Below are 22,219 nucleotides of genomic sequence, written 5' to 3'. Positions count from 1 at the left end.
AAACCACCCCCCGGGGTTTAAACCCACAACCCGGGCATGGGCCCTGACGGGGAATTGAACCAGGACCTCTCAGTCCATGGGATAATGCTCAGTCCACTGAGCCATACCAGTTCATGCCCAGGTTACTTTAAACAGGTGGCTTCATTGTTCCAATCCATTCTACATAAACTGTGCTTTAAATTTTGGAGAAGTACCTCTTTCATTATATCATCTTTTGCTCTAGAACCATCAATATTTCCTCACTGCATACAAAATAAAGTCTAAATGCCTTAATCTAGTGATCTGCCTTAATACATCTTTCTTCCATTTTCTCCATTTACTTCTTAAATAAGTCTTGTACTCCAGCTAGACAAGTTGATTCACTATCTGCCATGCATATTTGACCTTAGACCAGTGGTTCTCAACCTTCCTAATGCCGTGACCCTTTAGTACAGTTCCTCATGCTGTATGTGAGCCTATCTGCATGTGAGCTGACCCACCTGGAGAGGGATAGAGGAGCGGTGTCTCGGTTCCTAAGACCATCGGAAATATGTGTTTTCCGATGGTCTTAGGCGACCCCTGTGAAAGGGTGGTTTGACCCCCAAGGGGGTCACAACTCACAGGTTGAGAACCGCTGCCTTAGACCATCTTCACTTTGAAACATCTTTAAGGTTTTAGGGTTCCTGGGGCCATGTTTTGCTAAGCTCACTGCCTTGGGAAGGCTTCAGTATAACCTGTGGGAACTGCCGCGGTTTTTCTGTAAGGCCACTGCCTTTTGCTTGGTACCGTCACACAGGCTTTCTTCAGCACACAGGGCATTTTAGTACCAGCATTAGCAAGCCTGTTACAACTAGCCAAAATATTGTTTTTTGTGTCTGGCAAATGAAGTCGTATTGGTCATTGTCAGTTTTGCTATATAGTCCCATGATGATCTCAATAGTTAACATTTCCAATTTGAATGTCAATCAGAAAATACAGGAGCATGGTGTTAATATCACAACTCAGGAGAGCTTAGGAAGTTAAGCAAGACCTTTAGGAAGTCGATCACTATTAACCTCTATGTTTAGGAATACAGCCTGAGAGCATAAATTCAATTAGTGTGGGAAAGGCCTGGGGTGGGGCAGGGGCTGGGTGGAGGGGGGCAAAGGAGGGAAAAATGGGGGACATCTGTAATAGTGCCAACAATAAAAAAATAAATTTGAATTTATTTATTTACTTACTTAATTATTTATTTTTTTAATCCTCACTCAAGGATATTTTTCCATTTTTCTTCAGATAGAATGGGAGGGAGGGAGGGAGAGAGAGAGAGAAACATCAACATGAGAGAAACACATCGACTGGCTGCCTCCCACACAACCCCAACAAGGGCCAGGGGCAAACCGCAACCGAGATTCGTGCCCTTGACCAGAATTGAACCCATGACTCATTGGTCTGTGGGCCCATGCTCTAACCATTGAACCAAACCAGCCATGGCTAAAAAATAAATAAATACAGAAGTCAGTTGCCATGCTGGCTTAAAATCTTTTTGTAAAAATTTGCTCTACAAGGAAGTGATGCATGAGTTGACATTGAAAGATGAGTAAGAGTTAGTCAAGTGAAAGGGCTGGAGATGGGGTTAAATGGCAACAGGCAGAAGGAAGAGCATGTGGGAAGACCCTCAAACACAAAGAAGTCTAGACATGACAGGGTGCAAGGAGGAATGAGGGCACTGAGGAGAGTGATCATGGATCAGGCTAGGAAAGATGAGCAGGGACCAGGTTGCAGAGGGTCCAAAAAATCATTTCAAATTTTGACCTTTTTTTCTAAGGCCAATGGGCAGTGATTGGAGTGTTTTAAGCAGGAGTGTGACATGATGCTATTTACAAAAAAAAAAAAATTGCTGTACATGGATAAATATTAACAACTCATAGTAAAATAAAACCGCTTTATGCAACATTAGATATTCAGCGTGGTGCAGTGGTGTGTCATTGCTAGTTGAAAGATGGAAGAGATCATGTGTCAAGGATGCAGGCAGCTTCTAGAAGCCAAGAGCAACCCTGGGCTGATGCAAGAGCTCCAACTGAAATAAACCACATTCTGCCAACACCTTCAATGAGCTTATGATCATTCTTCCCCAGACCTTCTAGATAGAAGCCCAGCCTGACTTACACCTTGACATCAGCCTTGTAAGACTTTGAGAACCCAGTCAAGCTCCTCCAGACTTCACACATATAGAACTGCGAGATAATAAATGGTATTGTTTTCAGTTGCTAAATTGGAGGCAATTGGTTACACAAAAACAGAAAATTCGTATAGTACCTTTGCCATTGTTGAGCTGGGTGACCTCAGGCAAATAATATCACTATTCTAGATGTGTTTTCTTTAATATTAGATGTAAACAAAATAATATATAAATCTGATCATTAGAATTAAGTTATATTTGTGGACAAATGTAGATCATTCGTTAATTTCAACGTAGACATAATTTTCCACTTTCTCATCTGTGTATTTTAGCTTAACTTTTAAATTGCTGGATTGGTTCTATGGAAAAATCACCCCAAAAGGCAAAATGTGTGCATAATATCATAGCATTATTCTAGCCTGTAGTTGTGTATAGATTATTTGTCGATATATATGAACACTGGTTTGAAAAGTTAAAAGTGCTATACAATTTAAAAGGCAGGAAATTCTGACACCTGCTACAACATGGATTAACCTTGAAGACATTGTGCCAAGTGACATAAGGCAGTGGCAGAAAGAGAAATACTATATGCTGCCACTTATATGAGGTATTTAGAGCAGTTAAACTCATAGAAACTCATAGAAAGTAGAAATGTGTTTGCCAGGGGCTGGGAGGAGGAGAAATGGGGAGTTGTTCAGTGAGTATACTTTCAGTTTTGCAAGATAATAAAGGTCTAGAAATCTGTTACACCACAATTTGAATTCAGTTAACACTCATAAACTGTACACCTAAAATGGTGTAGTTGTTAATTTTTTAAATTAAACTTATTGGGGTGCTATTGATGAATAAAATTATATAGGTTTCAAGTGGTATAAATTAAATTTTATGTTACATGTATTTTACCACAATTAAAAAAAAATAAATTACTAAAATGGTTAAGATGGTATATTTTATGTTATATGTATTTTACTACAATTTTATAAAAGTGATGCAAAAATATAAGAGAGTATTGCTACAACGGTTGCAGTTATTAATAGAATAACCATTTCCACTGAAATAATTTTTAAAATTTTTATTGAATTTATTGGAGTGACATTGGTTAATAAACTTGTATAGGTTTCAAGTGTATAATTCTACAATACATCTTTGTATATTGTATTGTATTCACTACCCAAAGTCAAGGTCAAGTCTCCTTTCATTACCATTCATCTCCCCTTTACTCTTTTCTACTTATTCCCACGCCCCTTTCTCTCTGGTAATCACAATACTGTTGTCTGTGTTTATGAGTTGCTGGGTTTTTTTTGTTTTTTTTTGCTTAATCCCTTCACCTTTTTTTAAGTATGTTTTTATTGATTTTTTTTTTTTTTTAGAGAGAGAGAGAGGAAGGGAGAGAGAGATAGAAAGATCGATGAGAGAAAAACAATGATCAGCTGCCTCCTGCGTGCCCCCTATGGGGGATCGAGCGCACAACCCAGGCATGTGCCCTGACCAGGAATCGAACCAGGACCTCTCAGTCCATGGAACGACACTCAGTCCACTGAGCCACACCGGCCAGGCTACCTTCACCTTTTTTACTCAGTCCTGCAACTCCCAACCCTCTGATAGCTCTCAGTCTCTTCTCTGTATCTCTGAGTCTGTTTCTTTTTTGTTTAAAATCATTTTGAATGGCACAAAAATATAGCATGAAAAAAAATATCCTGTAACTTACATATTAGAAAAGTGATTTTCTACTCTGAATGCCTAAGCGAAACAAGCCAAGTAGAGAAAGACAAATATCACATGATCTCACTTTTTTGTCGAATATAATGAACATAACAGTCTGAGGAATTGTGTAGACCCAGAGATGTGGAAGTAGGGTACAGCCTGACAACCCTCCGAAAAGGGGGTGGTGGGGGGAGGTAAGAGATAAACCACAGAATTTATATGCATGTACGCATAACTGATGGAAACGGACAACAAAGCCGGTGACAGGGTGGGGGGGATGGGGAGGAGGGTGTCAATGGGGTAAAAAAGGAGAAACATCTGTAACAAAAATAAATTAATAAAAAATGTAAAAAAAAAAAAAAGAATTACTAACTATCCCAAACATCCTACTACAATTAATTTACATTCTGAGAAGTCCTTATTTCTAAGGCACAATTTAAGAGGTAAAAGTTTACATTTTAGTTTTAAATTTCTCATTTTTATTAAGGTAACTGTAATACAAGTAACACATGTTTACACACAGAATTCTTTTTCATTTTCCCTTACCCATTCCTTACAGTTTTTAGGCATGACCCCCTTCCCCCAATAAAACTTTGCCCCATATCTCCTTCCTGCTTTGAAATAATAAAGGCAATTTGCATCAGTCAGAATAGATCGTAGCAGTTGACTAGGAAATAGAGAACGAAATTCTAAAGTTTCTTGTCACTGATTGTGGCATAACCATGAATAAATTGCTAGGCTTCAGTAAATGCGCATGAAGCTCTTTAAGATTGCCATGACTGTAGACATGTTTCACATGGTTCCATGGCTTCCCTCACTTGCACGTTGATGTCAGGTACATTTGGGTAGGTTCAAATATCACAAGTAAAACTTGAGACGTTGCAGCCTAGATACAGATTAACACGCTTATTCAAAAAGTTGTTTTTCTTCCTAAATTATGGTTTCCACAAGGCAACACAATTCAAAAGGCCAGCCAGGGACTGTGAACTCAGAAATTCTGAATTTATCTGTGTCATTGATTCAGTTTGTGACATGAAACAACCTCTCTGTGCTTCAGTTTCATCATCTGCTCAGTGGGTACCAAACTGATTTGATTCAAGGAATTATGAAGAATTGCAAACTCCTCTAAAATCCTCCATAATAAAATAATGTGCAAGAAAGGAAAAGAAACAACCAATGTGTGAGAATCTTTGAGCAGAATTTTCCAATTTAAATAGATTTTCACTTTATACAGTAATGGTGTGTTGCACCATACAATTTCTTTGATAATGTTTTTTTACAGGGGTGTCCCTGAAGCTCTTTTATTTCCTTATTTTTAGCTGTTCTAAGTCAAAAGCACTATCACTTTCAGCATTCAATTCTTCAAAAATATATTTTTACTTTACTGTCTTTAAGTAAACAAACTTAACAAATCCAACATCTGGCAAAGATTATTTTTCTATTTCCTTCTGGCTTCCCCTCAGCCAATGTGAATAAACTCTCCCTATAAAAAGGAACCTTTTCTGAAAATAATGGTACGATCCCCCATACCTACAAGGAGGGTCTTTTCTTTAATGGCCAAAAGAAAAGAAAATGGATATAATTTGCATATTTAAAAATCTGCTTTTTAACTTTCTCTCATAAGTACATTTGACTTTCACTAGCATGTGTTAACCGCTGTCTGAAGTGAAATTAGTAGCACCCATGGCTAATGTGGGCCTCCATTCCAGGTGAGAATCTCTTTGATGCTGGTGATGAAAATCTGATCCTATAGTTCCTAAGAGCAGTAAGTTTGCCAACCGGGAAATATGATCCAAGTGCTTAAAACTGACTTCTAACTCAAGATACAGTTGAACCCAAACTCCACTAGTTTATCCATAAATAAGCTTTAGACTCAAATCCTGCACAGGCCTATCAGAATAGGGTATGCTGATGTGGGCACACTCTTGATGGCTAAACCCATGGTGCAATTCAAGGTTAGAAAAACCCCCAGACACAGCTCAACATGGAAAACCATAGTTTTACTGTGAGAAAATGAATATGTGCACACTCTTATGTTCACTGTTTAATACCTCAAAACACAAAATATATCCCTAAATATAGGGAGAGAGAAGGAGTAAAAAACATTAAAAACTTTTTAAAAAATTTACATAAGGGAATTGCATTTGGAATTGAAAATGAGAATACGTCTTTATTCTGTGTGTGTGTGTGTGTTTTTGTTTGTTTGTTTGTTTCATGCCTTTAGAAAGCCCATTAGTCTTATATTAATAGTATTGTAATTATGGTACTAAATATACTTTCTGTGACAGAATCTCATGATGTATATGTCCATTGTCTTTGGACTTTGTCTTTCTGGAGGTATTTATTTTCAGCTTTGAGAGAATACTCTTTTCTGGGACAGCAAGCCGGACAATATCAAATACGCTGTTAAATAATAAGGAGCCTAGAGACAGAACTAAACCTTTATATCCCCAAATCAAAAGTGTTTCATCACTGATCATTTGTTCTAACATAAATTCACCTAACATGTTCTTATTTCACAATTGCTAAATACAATTGGAAGCCTGCTCTAAGTAGTAAAAACCTGTGGATCATTTCTCCATTCTGAGACAAAATAATATTTATCAATGTCAAAATGCCAGAGGATTGAAAGTTCTTAAATACTTCTGGCAGTTTAACTGCATCAATGGAGTGTACTGAGAGCAATGAAACACCCACCTCCTGACAGAGCTGGGGATGACCCTACTCTAACCCTCCTTCCGGTTTCAGGCATTTCTGCATGTGCAGAGCACTTTCATCTTTTTAGGCAGTGTAGAAATGTAAATTAAATTCATCTCAGCACCATGGTAAAGCAAGCAGTTTTTCCCACTCTGCCTATTGCAAAAATTAAACATAAATAGAATATAGCTACGTGTCTAGACTCAATTTCTTGTTGACAGGGCTGTATCTTCTTGATGATGCCTAAGATAGTTCTTGCTACAAAGTAAACATCAACCAAGAAGGAAGGAAGGAAGGAAGGAAGGAAGGAAGGAAGGAAGGAAGGAAGGAAGGAAGGAAGGAAGGGAGGGAGGGAGGGAGGGAGGGAGGGAGGGAAGGAAGGAGAGGAGAGGAGAGGAGAGGAGAGAAATAGGGAGGGATGGTTAAGATAATTATTTTGAAGCTTTTGCCAGGATACTTCATAAGGTGCTATGTAAGCACTTTTGTGAGATTCCTTAGAGCTTTGGAGTAGAAATAAGAGCCAAATATATTGATTTTCTCCTGACTCTCACAGAACTGGTTTAAAATAACAAAACTAACAGGTGGCAGGGTTACCAATTAGTGCAACAGGAGGGAAGCACACCAAATATTTTTGCAATCCAAATTTAGAAATAAAACTTTTTTGAAAATTAGCAAGATAGAAAAACTGAAAAATGTTTTTCTTCAGTTTCCTGCTTAAATGAAAGGATCGATTCTGCTTGAAATGCATTTGGTTAGAAAAGCCATCCACAAGTTTAGCTTGAAACCTGGGGAAGCGAGGTCAACAAGGTAACACAGTTTCTATTTAATTCTCAATTTACATTAAGCCACAGGAAAATTAATCATTCCAAATAAGCTTCAAAGTAACTAAGGAAGGAAGGGCTTTTGCATTTTCCTAAACCCTTGCTGAGAGGCTATTGTATCCTTTATCTTCCTGTCTTCCAGAAAGTTAGTGGTTGGTTTAACTTACACTATTCATTTATCCTTCAGTTGCGACATATTATGAGATGCTTTTCAATGAATTTTAGCCTCCAAAGAGTGCAAACTCTCTGACAGTTTCCTTTAAATTTTTGTGGTTACATGAGCATTTCACAAACCTGTCTTCACAACTGCACACATTATAATTTACACATTAAATACAACAGGGTTTCACCTTAGGCCTCTTGCCAAGAATAATCATTTTAAGTCTTTTTATCCTTTAGTAAAGGGATAATTATAAATGTGTAAGCAGCAGCAAAGAAAAGGTGTTAAGAAAGAATTTAGAAAAATCTCCTTCATTTGAATGCAGGAAGGCTGATGAAGGAATTAGGTGGGGAGGGGGTGCAAATCAATTTGTGGGTGAGAGCTAACGTGGCAAGTGCAAGGCATGACATATGAAACTGAAGATGTGCTAGATTTGTCTGATCGTCACAAGCACCACCAGCCAGTCTTTGTGCTGAAAGGACAGGAAAACCCACAAACATTGCTCAGTGGAATTAATTGGTTAAAAGCCAGCAATGAAATATACATGCAAAAGGTTACTTACTGCTTGTATTTCCCATGAGTTGGGGCTATCTAACAACCTAGCAACTATATATTTTCCCTGAAGATAAATGGTATGCTCATTTAATTTGTCTTTTGTTACAACCTGAATGTGTACAGTCTAATCTTGGCGACTCTTCCTCCACACTACAGGTGCTTCCCTTTTGCTAATTAAACAGTAATGCTGTGCAATTGTTGCTGCTCTAAACTTGGTTGTTAATCACCTCTGACTAAGAGTACTGCAGAAAGTTCTAAGTTGTGTTCCAGATAAATTTCAATAAATACAAGATGTTTCCGTCCTCTGAAACGGTACCCAGGAAGTTTATAGTTTATTTTTCAAGATTTCTACTTTAAACGGCATTGTTTTGCTACAATTTCATTCCTTGAAGGAGTGAGTAGGAGTGTAGGATATAGATAAAGGATGTTCCTAAAGGAAGTATGTCATATTATTTAGGATCTCAAGTCAAAGTCAAAGGCAGGGGATTTTACCCAAATCTTACAAGTGTTGTCAGAAAATCCCTTTTCTTTTTCTCTTGAAATGCACTAATGTTAAGTTTTTACCTCCTCCTATGAGCAACATCTATCATTCAAAGTAATACTTTTAATAGATGGACAAATAGTAATCTGTTACCAAACCAATGCACAACGGGTTTAAAGAGAATACAGAATAAAAGCATAAAATTCAGGAGTCAAATGTATGTATGAATGTGTGTATATGTACCTAAATTGAAAAGCAGGACCCAAGTAACATCAAAAGAACCTGAATTGGACCCTCAGTCTTTCTTTGGGCTCTGAAAGCATTGATGCGCTTGAAGCAACTTGTACCAACTTACAAACACCAACTGTGTGTGTCAAAGTCCTAACTTCACACTGAGGCTCTCAACTTGGTGGCTTGAAGTCAGCCATGGTGGGAGCGTTTGCACCATGAAAACCAGTAAGTACTACCGATCAGGGCTGCACTCCCACCCTCAGCCCCAGCCAGTTAAACATTTACCAGCACACAACTGTCTGAAAGGAAAGCACTGTGGACACAATTTCTAAAGCAAATAATTCTTCATTTGACCTTGCCATTTTTATTTGCTACATAGCTTAAGATAAAACCATTATATCTGCAATGAAAAATCATGAAGGCCCTGGCTAGGTAGCTCAGCTGGTTAGAGCGTCGTCCCAATATACCAAGGTCCTGGGTTTGATCCCTGGTCAGGGCACATATAAGAGTCAACCAATGATGCATAAAAAAAGTGCAACAACAAATTGATCTCTCTCTCTCTCTCTCTCTCAAATCAATCAATAATGTTTTTTTTTTTTTTTTTTTTTAAATTATGAAGAAAGACATAGTAAAGTCTCTGATATTAGCAAAACTTAAGTATGGGAAACATCTCTTTGTTCCAAAACATATGGCAAGCTGCTTTCCTAGACATTTAGTAGTCATGCAAAAGAGCATAGTTAGAGGCATGAAAGCATTGCAGCAGATTTGGTACTGCCACTGTTATCTCTAGGGTCTTGGGCGAGTCACCTAAATCCCTGGGACTCCATTCCTCTGTATTTGTAAACTGAAGATGTTAGCTTAAATGACTTCTTCTGTTCCTTATATTTAATTTTATAGGATCTTTGTGATAATAGAATGGCACCTTCAATTTTTCCTTTTAAAATATTTTTTCTTTATTGATTTCAGAGAGAGAGGAAAGGACAGAGAGAGAGAAACATTGATGAGAGAGAACATCAATTGGCCACCTCCTGCATGCCCCCACTGGGGATTTGGCCCACAACCTGGGCATGTGCCCTGACTGGGAATCAAACCAGCAACCTCTGGGTGCATGGGTCAATGTTCAACCACTGAGCCACACTGGCCGGGCTAATTTTTCCTTTGTATGGGAGTAAATAGCAGTCAGGATGCTTATGGAGAATTCAATTGCAACTTCCACCTCTTTGAAGTCTCAGTTTTCTTATTCCATCTTACTACATTATTAAGAATTCTCCTTTTCTTGCCCAGCCGGTGTAGCTCGGTGGATTGAGCATCATCCTATGGACTGAGAGGTCACGGTTTGATTCCTGGTCAGGGCACATGCCTGGATTGTGGGCTCGATCCCAAGTAGGGGTTGTGCAGGAGGCAGCTGTTCAATGTTTCTATCTCACATGAATGTTTCTCACTCTCTCTCTCCCTTCCTGTCTCTCTAAAATCAACAAAGAAAAAAATAAATAAAATGCTGATTTTTAAAATCTCTCTAAGAAATATAAAGCAACTAAGTTATCAGCCCAGCCTCTATATCCAGAAACAAATATTTATAAGTAATATATATATTCAAACTGACTAGACCGGGAGTGACAAAAACAAGAATTAATTGATTTAAACATTTCGGAATCTGAGATCATATACTTCTAAGAGAAATGCTGTTCAACAGGCATGCAAAATTTAAACATTAAGTGTTAAAGAGGAAATACTGGCATGTGAATAAAATTGTTTAGGCCATCTCTATGATGTGTTATAATTAATTAAAATTTATGGTAATTCATAACTTAAAACACAAATTAAAAATCTAAAGTAAAACATGAAGTCAAGGATGACTGCTAAGTATGCCGGTTTCCTAAGCAAGGACCATTCTGAGGAATGAATCATAATATACATATTTCCACTTTGGAAAATACAGATAATGTACTATTTCCTTTTTTTTAAATCCTCACCTGAGGATATTTTTCCATTGATTTTCAGATAGAGTGGGAGGGAGACAGAGAGAGAAACATTTATGTGAGAGAAACACATCGATTGCTTGCCTCTGGCACGGCCCCAACCAGAGCCAGGGATTGAACTGCAACTGAGGTACCCTTGACTGGAATCGAACCCAAGACTCTGGTCCATGGGCTGATGCTCTAACTGCTCAGCCAAACCGGCCAGGGTGACAATGTACTATTTCTGATGTGCAAAAATATAAAGCATTTCCAAAGCATGAACATGCTAATACCATGCCTCTGCCAAGAACTTAGCTACTGATATGGTAAATCATTTACCTGTGATGTAAACATGTTTGCAATGTCATTGTTCAGCCATGTGCTAATACTATCACTACTCACTTTTATTTTTCTGTTTCATAAGAATACATTTAAGTATTAATGAAACAGTTTATTATAGTTCTATCTTTGATAAGAATCCCACTTCTTTCATTCAAACTTTACTTTTATTATAATAATAGTTATAACTGAAATACAAGTTTATCTATTCATCCAAATGTGCCATTTCTTATATGGTAGCCTGATATTCTCAGTAAATCTCTGATTTAAAATGTAATGAATGTTTTATATTCTTAACTGGATTCCCAGTTCCTTGGGGATATTTGTATCTTTATATTTACTTACATACATCATTGATACTAAAAATAAATAAGTGTTGAGTTTATGGTAGGCACTCATTAACTATTGATGAGTTTTCAAAGTTAACACTGAAAGAAAAACTTCTAATGTAGAAGCAATTACAAATCAAGAGCAGTCCATAAAAACCAATAAATAAACATTTTCACTCCCTGATGCCTTTCTTCATTTGCTAAAGCCTTGTTCTATGTTTGCAAAATGTCACAGCTCTGTCCTCCTGTAGCTTTGTTATACGATTTTCTCCCATTCAGCCATATGGGTTTCTCTGCCATTCAGAACTAGGCAGAGATCAACAGCCATGGTCAAGCTAGAGCAGGGCCAGCACTCTCTCCATTTAGGCCATACTAATGGGCTGAAAGCACCTTGTGGCCTTCTAAGTCAAAAGGCATGAAATAGACTTCCAAGAATTATGACCAGAGTTTGACTTTGGGGCCTTGCTTTGGACAGATCATTTGTCAGGAGAATCAAGATTGCTTCTATCTTAGTCTCATTCTAAAATCCAAGTGAAAAGTTCTCTAGGAACTGATGAAACTGTCCAGCTCATACCTTTCACCCATCTATTACATTACTCTTACAAAGGCTGTTACTTGCTGCAGTTGTGTGACACAGAAACATGGAAATTTTAAATTATTTCACTATCAGATAGACCATTTTGAGCCTATACCTAGACCAGGCATTTGATATTAGGCAAGTCATCTAACTTCTATACATCTTAGAATTTGAATCTGCAAATTGGAAGTATTAGCACCTACTTCTCAGAGTTGCAGTAAAGATATGCACACATGCACAACTACACACATGCACACACATGAGAGAGACAAAATATGCCTGCAGAATGGTGCCTGATACATAGTTTTTAATAATAGTGCTTAAGCCCGGCTAGTGTGGCTCAGTGGACTGAGCACGGTCCCATGGACTGAGAGGGTTTGATTCCTGGTCAGGGCACATGCCTGGGTTGTGGGCTTGATCTCCACTAGGGGGCGTGCTGGAGGCAGCTGATCAATGTTTCTCACATGGATGTTTCTCTCTCTCTCTCCCTTCCTCTGTCTCTAAAAAAAATCAATAAAAACATATTAAAAAATAATAGTGCTTAATAACTTGACAGCTATTATGGCTAGTACTGATGTAATTAAGACTTAGAACTGTTAAGTTGATATAGTTTATTTAATCGGTCTAACATTTTGCTTGCTCTTTAGTATAGTGTATAATGAATATCATACTTTGCTTTTCTTAACCTTCTTCTCTGTATTGCTTGAGTAAAACTCCTTAAAACTGTATAAGCAGCTTAAGTTTTAATCCACAAATATGATTCTTGGTTCACTTAGTGCTTACGTTACATTTTTTCTTCTTTATCAAACTTAACTCAAGAAAAATACAGGTATTTTTACCTGTCCAGTCTGAGAAACTAAGGCAAAGAGGGAAATCATTGAAACTGTTTTTAGAGACAATTGTGTTGCAGCAGAAAAAAATGTGAATTTATCATAGCTGCTAGCAATACAGTACACATAACTGGTGATAATTAATTGAGGTTTAGCATACTGTGTTTGTTTTATTTGTGTCTTTGTTTTTATTTCTTCAAATAAAACACAAGGGTAAGATAATTTGCCTTTAGAAAAAGAAAAATATTGTATGGGTCATTTTTATTCAAAAATATATAGGATACTTTGATGTTTAAAGGCACATGTAGTCAATATATTTTATTGAAATGCAAAATGTAGATCATATGGCATTTAGCAAAACTCCCTCATCTCGATGAACAATAAACTGAAAAGCAAGAGAAATGAGGTGATCAGTTAAAGGTCACCCAACAAGTACGCTACAGAGTCAAAGCTAGAACCTTGCTCTAGCGCTTCTAGTGTCTTTCAACTGTACTACGCTCACAGTTATTTTTGCTTAATCTTTCTTAAACTTTGAAAGCATCCTTTTAACATTTATAAAGACAACATTTTCCAAATGTTTTCACTGTTTTCATGGTCAAAATACATTTTCAAAATATTTCCATAGGATGATGGGTGGGAAGGAGAGAGACTGTGTGAAAATAAAGGATGGAAACATTTTGAAAATGGTATGAAAACATTTGGCTGCCTTAACAGCCTGAAAGAAAACATTTATTTTGGCCACAGTGACTAAAACATTTGTTTCCTTTGGAAATGTTTGCTGCCAAAATAAAGGTTTGTTTCTTTTTCTGTAGAGAAGCAAACATTGTGTTGGACAAATTACTTCATATTTTTGTATGAATTATTATTTGAATATTGATTACAGTCACTTTTAGTGACGGCACTGTACATACATATTGTTTTGTTTAAAGAGAAAATTAAGGATCCTTGTATTTCAAAACTCTCCATCCTATTTTATCTTCTGAGGTGGCAACTGTATTTCAACAAATTAACTAAATGGGTAATTAGAAATTCCATCATCCTGTTAAGAGAAGGTTGTCCTATACAATAGTATACCCATGCAATTGAATCACCTAGATTAAAAGGCATTGTGTATACCGAAAGACCAGAAGACAGATTGGCAGACTGAACGTTTCACATTTTAGGCTGTAGTTTTATTTTCTTGTGGAATTATTCTAATGAGTTCTATCTACTGGGTGCATTATACATACTAAGAAACTCAATTTGCTTCTACTTAGAGTTTATTTCTAATATCTAGGCTGGTTTAAATATATTTTATGTTGCTATCTTGGTTAATGGTCCTCAACTCCAATCATCCAAATCCAGTCACATATAATTATACTCATGAATCCACACATGCATTGATTGAAAAGACCTTCTTATGTCTACAAGAGATGGACCACAACTCTCTATCTATAAAAGTCCTCCAATGTTAAGACTTTAATGTTTACAGCATACCATTGCTCACTAAATTTATAGTCTCACTGGAAACACAGTTCATCCTGAAGAAAATAGAAAAGGGAGACAGAATTTATCATAGATGAGAGTAACCTGGTGATTCTCAATCCCAGGAACACATCAGAATTACCTGTGAAGCTTTCATGATTATAATTGCCAAGCCTTACTCCAGACCTCCTAAATAAAGGAAAGTGAGTTTTATTCCACAGAAAATTATTGTGGGATCTAACTAGCACTTAGCCACCTCAGACACAGACAACTCAAAGGAACTAAAGTCTCTGGGTTTGGTCAGATTCTACTAAAAATTAGCAAACTTGACCAAAGTCAATTTCTAGTTATCAACATCACATTTCTCAGCATTATTACTCAGATATAGTCAGACTATCAGAGTATTTCTATTTCTTTTTTAAATATGTTTTTGTTGATTTTTTAAAGAGAGAGTAAGAGAGAGACAGAAACATCGCTGTGAGAAACATACATCCACTGCCTCCTGCACGCCCCCTTCTGGGGATCAAGCCTATAATCCAGGCATGTGCCCTGACAGGGAATCAAACCCGGACCTCTCAGTCTGTGGGATGGACGATATTCAGTCCACTGAGCCACACCAGCCAGGCTGGAATATTTTTATTTCTGAGAGCCATCTCCTGTATTGCTTCAAGATCACAATACCAGTGATTGCACATAGCACTAAAATCCATAACTGCCCCCAGCACAGGGATCAGTAATGAAAATTTACCATTTTTCCTTCTTTATGACATTTGGCAAAATTATCCTGAGTTTAGTTTCTTTTTAGAATGAGACATACAGGGTGGGGTAAAATTAAGTTTACAGTTGTTCGTATAGAAAATAATACAATAATTAATAACTAATAATACAAGAATAAATTCTGTGTTCTGTGTACTCACAACTGTAAACCTACTTTTGCCCCACCCTGTACAATATTTAGCTTACAATTAATTGGATGTTGACCCAACAAGACAGAAAGAAGATGTCTGTACTTGTTATTTTTTTCAATTTAGGAAAAAAGGATACAAAACTACTTGTCTCCATTTTACAATGTACATATTATGGGTGTTGTGAAATCAAAATAAATGAAGGGAAAATAAACTTCAAAATGAATGAAAGAGCCTGGCTGGTGTGGCTCAATGGACTGAGCATTGCCCCATGGACTGAGAGGTCCTGGTGGCAGGTAAAAAGAGTGTCAGATCCCTTCTAAAGTATACTGTGACTTTCTGGGTTTGAGTACATAGGTTTCTCTTAAATAAACATTAATTACAGCATAAATATCCTTCTTGTCCAAGGAGATTATTTTCTAATTTACTTGTTTTAAGGCCTTATGCAAACCATACTAAGTAAACATTCTAAATAATTCTAAAGAATATATTTTAAAAGATTTTCAAGTTCCATCGACAGAAGAATTTTCTTTTTCTTACAAGAAAATATTTTCCCAGCTTTATTGTGCAACAATGAGCATCTGACATCTAGGAAGATAATATACAAGGATTCATTACTTTGGGGGGAAATCAGTCAAAAACATGACAGTGAAAGCAGGTTAGCCTAAAATGCAACTTCTAAAGTGAGGTCATCTATAATCTTTATCATCCATATTGTCCAATATCGTTATTTGCTCATCATGATTCAGGCTGCATTCTTCCATAAATATGTATCTAGACTCTTATTAAACTTAAAAATGAGAACTTTGGAGGTTTTTTTTTTTAAATGCAGCTACTCTGGGAAGAATTAAAATCTGTATCATCAATCAACTATTCATGAGCATCTACCAGAGGTAAAGTCCAATGTCAGGTGATCTGAATGAGGGACAATAGAAAGTATAAAACATGAATTTTGTCCTCTGCAGCTCTGGGTAATGATAATATGTAAGGAATTCTAGTATATTCTTTATATATGTTTACTTATTTAATAGTTTTAACAACATTATGATGTACTATTAATTGCATGCTTATTTTAAAGAGCATAAAACTGTAGCTCAAGAGACATAAATTACTTTCCAAAGTCATATAACTATTATGTTGGAGAACTGAGATTAGAGCCCAGGCAATGCAAATCTAGATCCAATACACTGAATCACTATGCTAGGCTATTTTCAGAGTCAAAGAACCTCAAGAATCCTAGGAAGTTAGTGTTGTAAAGAACCTTAGATTATAGTTAGTGTCACTGTACAAAGAGGGAAACCAAAGCCCAAAGAGGTGAAATGGCTTGCCTATTCGTGATCACATAGCTAGTGGAAGAGAAACCATGATTGCAACCCATGTTTACTGATTTTGAGCCATAGATCTTTCCATAACAGTCATGATCCTTTGAAACATTTCTTCTCTGCTTCATTTTTCCAATCTGCACTATTGAAAATGATGCATGTTTATAATTATCTGAGTTGAATTTGATTGTATACAAACAAAAGTAAATGAAAACACCAAGGTATAGATAGTGATATATAAAATGTGATAGATAACAAAGAGATGGATAGAGATAAGCTATATGTATATATAACATATATAATACCTGTCAAAACACTGCAAATAATTTTATTATTCTCAATATACAAATAGTAATCTGAGGTTCATGGAGATTAGATAACTAGCCTAAAGTCACACAGCTGGTAACAAAATTCAAAATCATGTCTGCTTGTATCCAAACTCCTATGTTATTTGTACTACCTAAGCAGAGGTTACAATTTGAGAATATTTTACCACTATTACCCTAAGGAGAAAGATTTTTGTGCTTTTTTAATTAACAAAGATAATAATTTATTTTTAAAATTTTGTGTGGTTGGTAAGAATTATTATAATTAAGAATTAATTTATTATTTAACATTTTTTATTTTTCTAAAGTATTTTTCACTCAAATGTAGTTATGATGCAGGAGAGAAGTTGTTAAACCTAAACTCTCTTTGAGTGTTTTACAATATAGGTCTGCTAATTTATAAAAAGGTTAGCTTGAAAAATGAATGCAAACAAACAGTGTTACATGTATGCTCTATGAAAAGAGCTCTATTCTTAGCCCGGCTGGTGTGGCTCAGTGGTTGAGCATCTACACATGCACCAAGAGGTCACTGGTTTGAATCCTGATCAGGGCACATGCCTGGATTGTGGACCCAATCCCCAATGGGGGGCATGCAGGAGGTGGCCAGTCGATGTTCTCTCTCATCGATGTTTCTCTCTCTCTCGCACTCTTCATCGTTGGGTCCACTCCAATTCCTGAGTTAGCACTTCATCACAAATGAAGGTTGAATTAGATTGTAGAAAATGTATACCCAGTTTACCAAATCAAATGGGGAAGTGTATATAATATGCTATTGCTAGATTTGAAATGGCTATAGCCAGAAAAATTACATTTAATGTGAGTCAAATTCCAATGAGCCCACAGTGGAATAGAGTTTGTCTTCTGTGAAAGATGGCCAAAACCTTAAGTGTTAAAGTTTAGCTACTTTCCATGTTCTGATTGAAAGAGCCCAAAACAGATGCATCCTGATCTCGGTCCTTTTCATTTCCTTTAAAAAATAATAGTATGTTAAAATTAGGTATCTATACATTCTGAGCCCTGCAGAGAAGAAATTAGAAAATGTAATCCCATGCTGCTTGCTCCTGGACAAACTCTTCCGTTTCAGAGCTCAGTTAAGGAAGGGCTTTGATTCCATTGTACATAATCCATTAATATGTGTTTGTTACTGTTCTTGGATGGTTAAAAGCAAGAAAAAGTATTGACATATTAATACCTACTCTATGTTGAGTATTACACTAAGGTTCACATCAGCTTCATATAATTCTCTAAATACTTTTTTTTCAATCCTCACCTGAGGATAGTTTTTCATTTATCTTCAGATAGAGTGAGAGGGAGGGAGAAAGTGAGGGAGAAAGTGAGGGAGAGAGAGAAAAACATCAATAGGAGAGAGACACATGGACTGGTTGCCTCCCACATGACCCTGACCAGGGCCAGGGGCAAACTGCAACCAAGGTACATGCCCTTAGGCTGAATCGAACCCATGACTCTTTGGTCCACAGGCCAATGCTCTAACCGCTGAGCCAAACTGGCTAGGACAAATTCTCTAAATAACTTTATGAGATGGATACTATTTTCCCTATTTAAAAATGAGAAACTGAAGCTCAGAGGGGTTAACTTGCTCTAGGCCAGCCAGTAGATCCAGAGGGTATGATGGCAACAGTGGAAATAAAGAACAATATATTGCATAGGGCTTCTCACGTTCTAGGAACACCTCTAAGTGTTTTTATATTAAGTCACCTCATTCTGGCAAAAATTCTGAAACTTAGGCATAGTTAAGTGATCTGTTCAAGGTTATACAATAAGTAGGAGCAGAGCTGGGGTTTAGAACCTATGAAGTACCCATTCCAGACTTTGTGCAATTACCCACTACAATGGTACACTAGAGGAAACATAGATTCAAATGAAGAGGTATAGGTAGCCATTTTTCATTAATCAAAATTTAAGCCTTTTAATGAAAATTAAGAGAAAGAAAATATGTAGGAAAAACAGATAAAAACGAAGAATAAGCCATAACTGGTCAAGACTTTAAAAATATTTATAATTTATGGGCAATGTGATTTACTATAAACTATAAATAAATTGAATATATTTTAAAATAATTAACAACATTTACAGCACACTTTAAGTGGATCTATTACATTTATATCCTTTTAATTTCTAATGAAATTCCATAGATAGATAAATGGGAAAAGTGCTCATGAATTTCAAAGATTTTAATTAGCCGCTTTTTAATCCTAATCTGCACTTTACATGAGGTTCAAAATATATTATCAAACAGAGGTTTGATAATAGTGGTAACTGTATATCGGTAACTATACAGAGGGAAAGGGGTGTACAGCAAAGGGTAAAGGGGGTCAAATATATGGTGATGGAAAGAGATTTGATTTTGGGTGGTTAACACACAACACAATATACAGATGATGTATTATAGAATTATATACCTGGAACCTATAAAATTTTATCAACCAATGTCACCCCAGTAAATTTAATTTTAAAAAAATATACATACATAAATATGTACACAATATATTTAAGAGCAATTTTAAGGTAATAATATGGAGAAAGTCATATGTAGTACTACTAGTCCAGCAATCTGTACCAAGAAATGTCATCCACATTTACCATTGTACAGTTTGGCATACCAAAACGTATGGTAGAATCTGAAACATGTTTCAAAATTATGTCTGAAATTTAAGACATTAATTTTCAAACCAGATATATTTTCTTATATCTGTTATACATGACAAACTGCAACCTTTGTAATATGACAGTGTTTTTATAATTAAAGATAAATGTATTTCTTCTTTAAAAACCTTGATTTTTTAAATGAAATAATGACCACTTAGTAGAAAAATGTAGATAATATGTGTAAAATTATGATTTAATCCTTCCCCCACTTCTATGTCAAGATAGCAGCCAAAAACACTGTATAAGTCAGGGTGCCTTTGAAGATGTTTAATTAAAATCTAATCGCACATTCTTAAAAGCTCACATAAATTAAGCTGTCATTCAGGAGATTTATGCATTCACATTTGCATATTACATACAATTCATCAATTACTCATGTTTGAAAGCAATGCCTTTCCCAGGGTGCTGAGCTGCTGGCAGTGCCAACAGGCACATGCAACCCACAAAACCATACCCACTGGTACCTGGGAGAGAGCCACTTCCATATGGTCCTTCGTTTGCACTACCACAGAGTGAGTGCTAAGCATGCTTAGAAAACTATGACAATAGTTTGGTGGATTGTACTCAAATAAATTAGTTTGACAGAGATGAATATTTTACTTTTTCTTTTTTTTTTCTTTATTGATTTTTAGAGAGAGAGGAAGGGAGAGGGAGAAAGAAATAGAAACATTGATGAGAGAGAACATCGATTGGCCACCTCCTGCATGCCCTCACTGGGGAACGGGCCCACAACCTGGGCATGTGCCCCGACTGGGAATCGAACCGGCGACCTCTTGGTGCATGAGTCAATGCTCAACCAGTGAACCACACCACTGGGCATTTTACTTTTTCTTGATGCAACTATATAGTAGTGGCCATGCAACAGCCCTTCTTCCACTCACAGCAAGTTTTGAAATTACTGTAAAAATATAGAAACCTTGTTGAGCTTCAGCATATCCAGATAAAGCAGTTAGGCAAAAATATTCTCTTCCAGTTGATAGAAGCCAATTATTTCTTTACTTCGGAATATTTTAGTAAGGTTTAAAAAAAGGAAAAAAAAACTGTACGTATACATACATAGTGCACATACATACATATACATATATATACATAATAAATACATACAGAGATAAGGAGAAAAAGGCAAATATATCAAAGTGTTCAGCGACTCAGGTAGAACTCTTGGAAAGCTTCAGATGTGGCAAAACAAGATGATCATGAATTTTCTAAAGACTATTTTTTGGGAAAAGATACAACTTTTTGGTTTGTTAGTTTGTTTTTTGTTAATCCTCACTGGAAGATATTTTTTCATTGATTGACTTTTAGATAGAATGGAAGTGAGGGAGGGAGGGAGGGAGGGAGGGAGGAAGACACAGAGAGAAACATTGATGTGAGAGAGACACATCAATTGGTTGCCTCCTGCATGATCCCTACTGGGGCTGGTGATTGAACTTGCAAACCAGGCATGTGCCCTGACTTGGAATCAAATCTGAGACCCTTTGGTCCACACCTGATGCTCTAACCACTCAGCAAACCAGTCGGGGCAAGAGGTGAGTTTTTAATAGCAGCATGTCTAAAGGAAATAGATGCAAAGACACATTTTCCCCATGAACGATAAGCTCCTACAAGATACCTTTAACCTTTTATGCATACTGAAATAAGAGGTCACTGCAGTCACCCCAAAGGGAAAATGGTATGCTTATAAGGCACTACACATAACAAAAAGAAAGAAGCAATCCACATGATGTAATGGGGTAAGCTATTTCCAATAGGGATCAACAACTACCACAATCTTTTTCATGAGTCTCTATCTTAATGTTCAATATATTTGTCTTAGAATGGAAAACAATCACTGGCTATAAAAAGTGATGCTTGAAGCGGAAACATTTCTTCTTTCATACACAATCCCTTCCCCTATCTTTTTAAAATTTGTCACCAATTATCATTGGGCATCTAGAAAACTCCAAAAACTTAGAACAACTGGAAATTTTCAATGAACCCCTCTCATTTGTTTTGTATAAGTTATAAATAAGCCTGTGTGTTTTTGTGTGTATACTGCAGCTAATATTCAGCAATGACTCATAGAAATTCAACTCCATATGGACGTTTTCAGTACCCACTATGTACAAGATACTGTGTTCGGTGTTTTGGGGAATAGAAAAATGCATTATACATGGCCAGAGCTCACATTCTAATGAGAAAGATGTAAATGTACACTAATGACTGAAATACTGACATAAACTGCATGTGGTGCACAAAAGAGAGAAATGTTCAGCCTGAGGAGATGCAAGGAGGTGGCATTTGATCTAGTCTTTAAAGATGAGTAGGATAAATATAAAAACTGTTTCACAAATGCACTCGACTTGAGAGGGGCCATGCCAATCCTTCTCGGTATCATTCCAATTTTAGTACATGTGTTGCTATAAAAAAAAAAACACATAAAAACCACTTGAGAACCTGTTCAAAGCAGAATAATGTTCAAAGCAGAAACCAACCTATAAGAATATGAGAGATAAACATTATATTTTCTAGATACCTACTGCTTTCCACGGTAAATGCATATGGTTTAGTATAAAATGTTGTTTTGTTGTTTTGGTTTTTTTTATATATATATATAAAGTACTCTTTTTGCCAGTTGATTTTATTTTTGAGCTCATTGAAATGCTTTTCAGAGTTTTTGTGTGTCATTGAGGTTCCCCTCCCCCACTGTAAACTGTGCTTTGATATATATCAA

At 36.4% G+C, this 22,219-nt stretch overlaps 1 protein-coding gene and 1 non-coding gene across 3 annotated transcripts in view; both read right to left on the bottom strand.

Moving 5' to 3' along the window:
• The window catches only part of DACH2 (dachshund family transcription factor 2), a 563,669-nt gene that overhangs the window by 308,598 nt on the left and 232,852 nt on the right, over nucleotides 1-22,219 (bottom strand). The window lies entirely within an intron of this gene.
• On the bottom strand, nucleotides 21,816-21,923 carry LOC118636803. Its single transcript, XR_004960781.1, has one exon. It is a non-coding gene; the product is annotated as a U6 spliceosomal RNA (small nuclear RNA).

The sequence above is a fragment of the Molossus molossus genome, unplaced genomic scaffold (assembly GCF_014108415.1).
Source record: "Molossus molossus isolate mMolMol1 unplaced genomic scaffold, mMolMol1.p scaffold_m16_p_2, whole genome shotgun sequence".
NCBI classification, from domain to species: Eukaryota; Metazoa; Chordata; class Mammalia; order Chiroptera; family Molossidae; genus Molossus; species Molossus molossus.
Note: the sequence above shows the minus strand (reverse complement) of the source record. Positions and strands in the feature narration are given on the sequence as shown.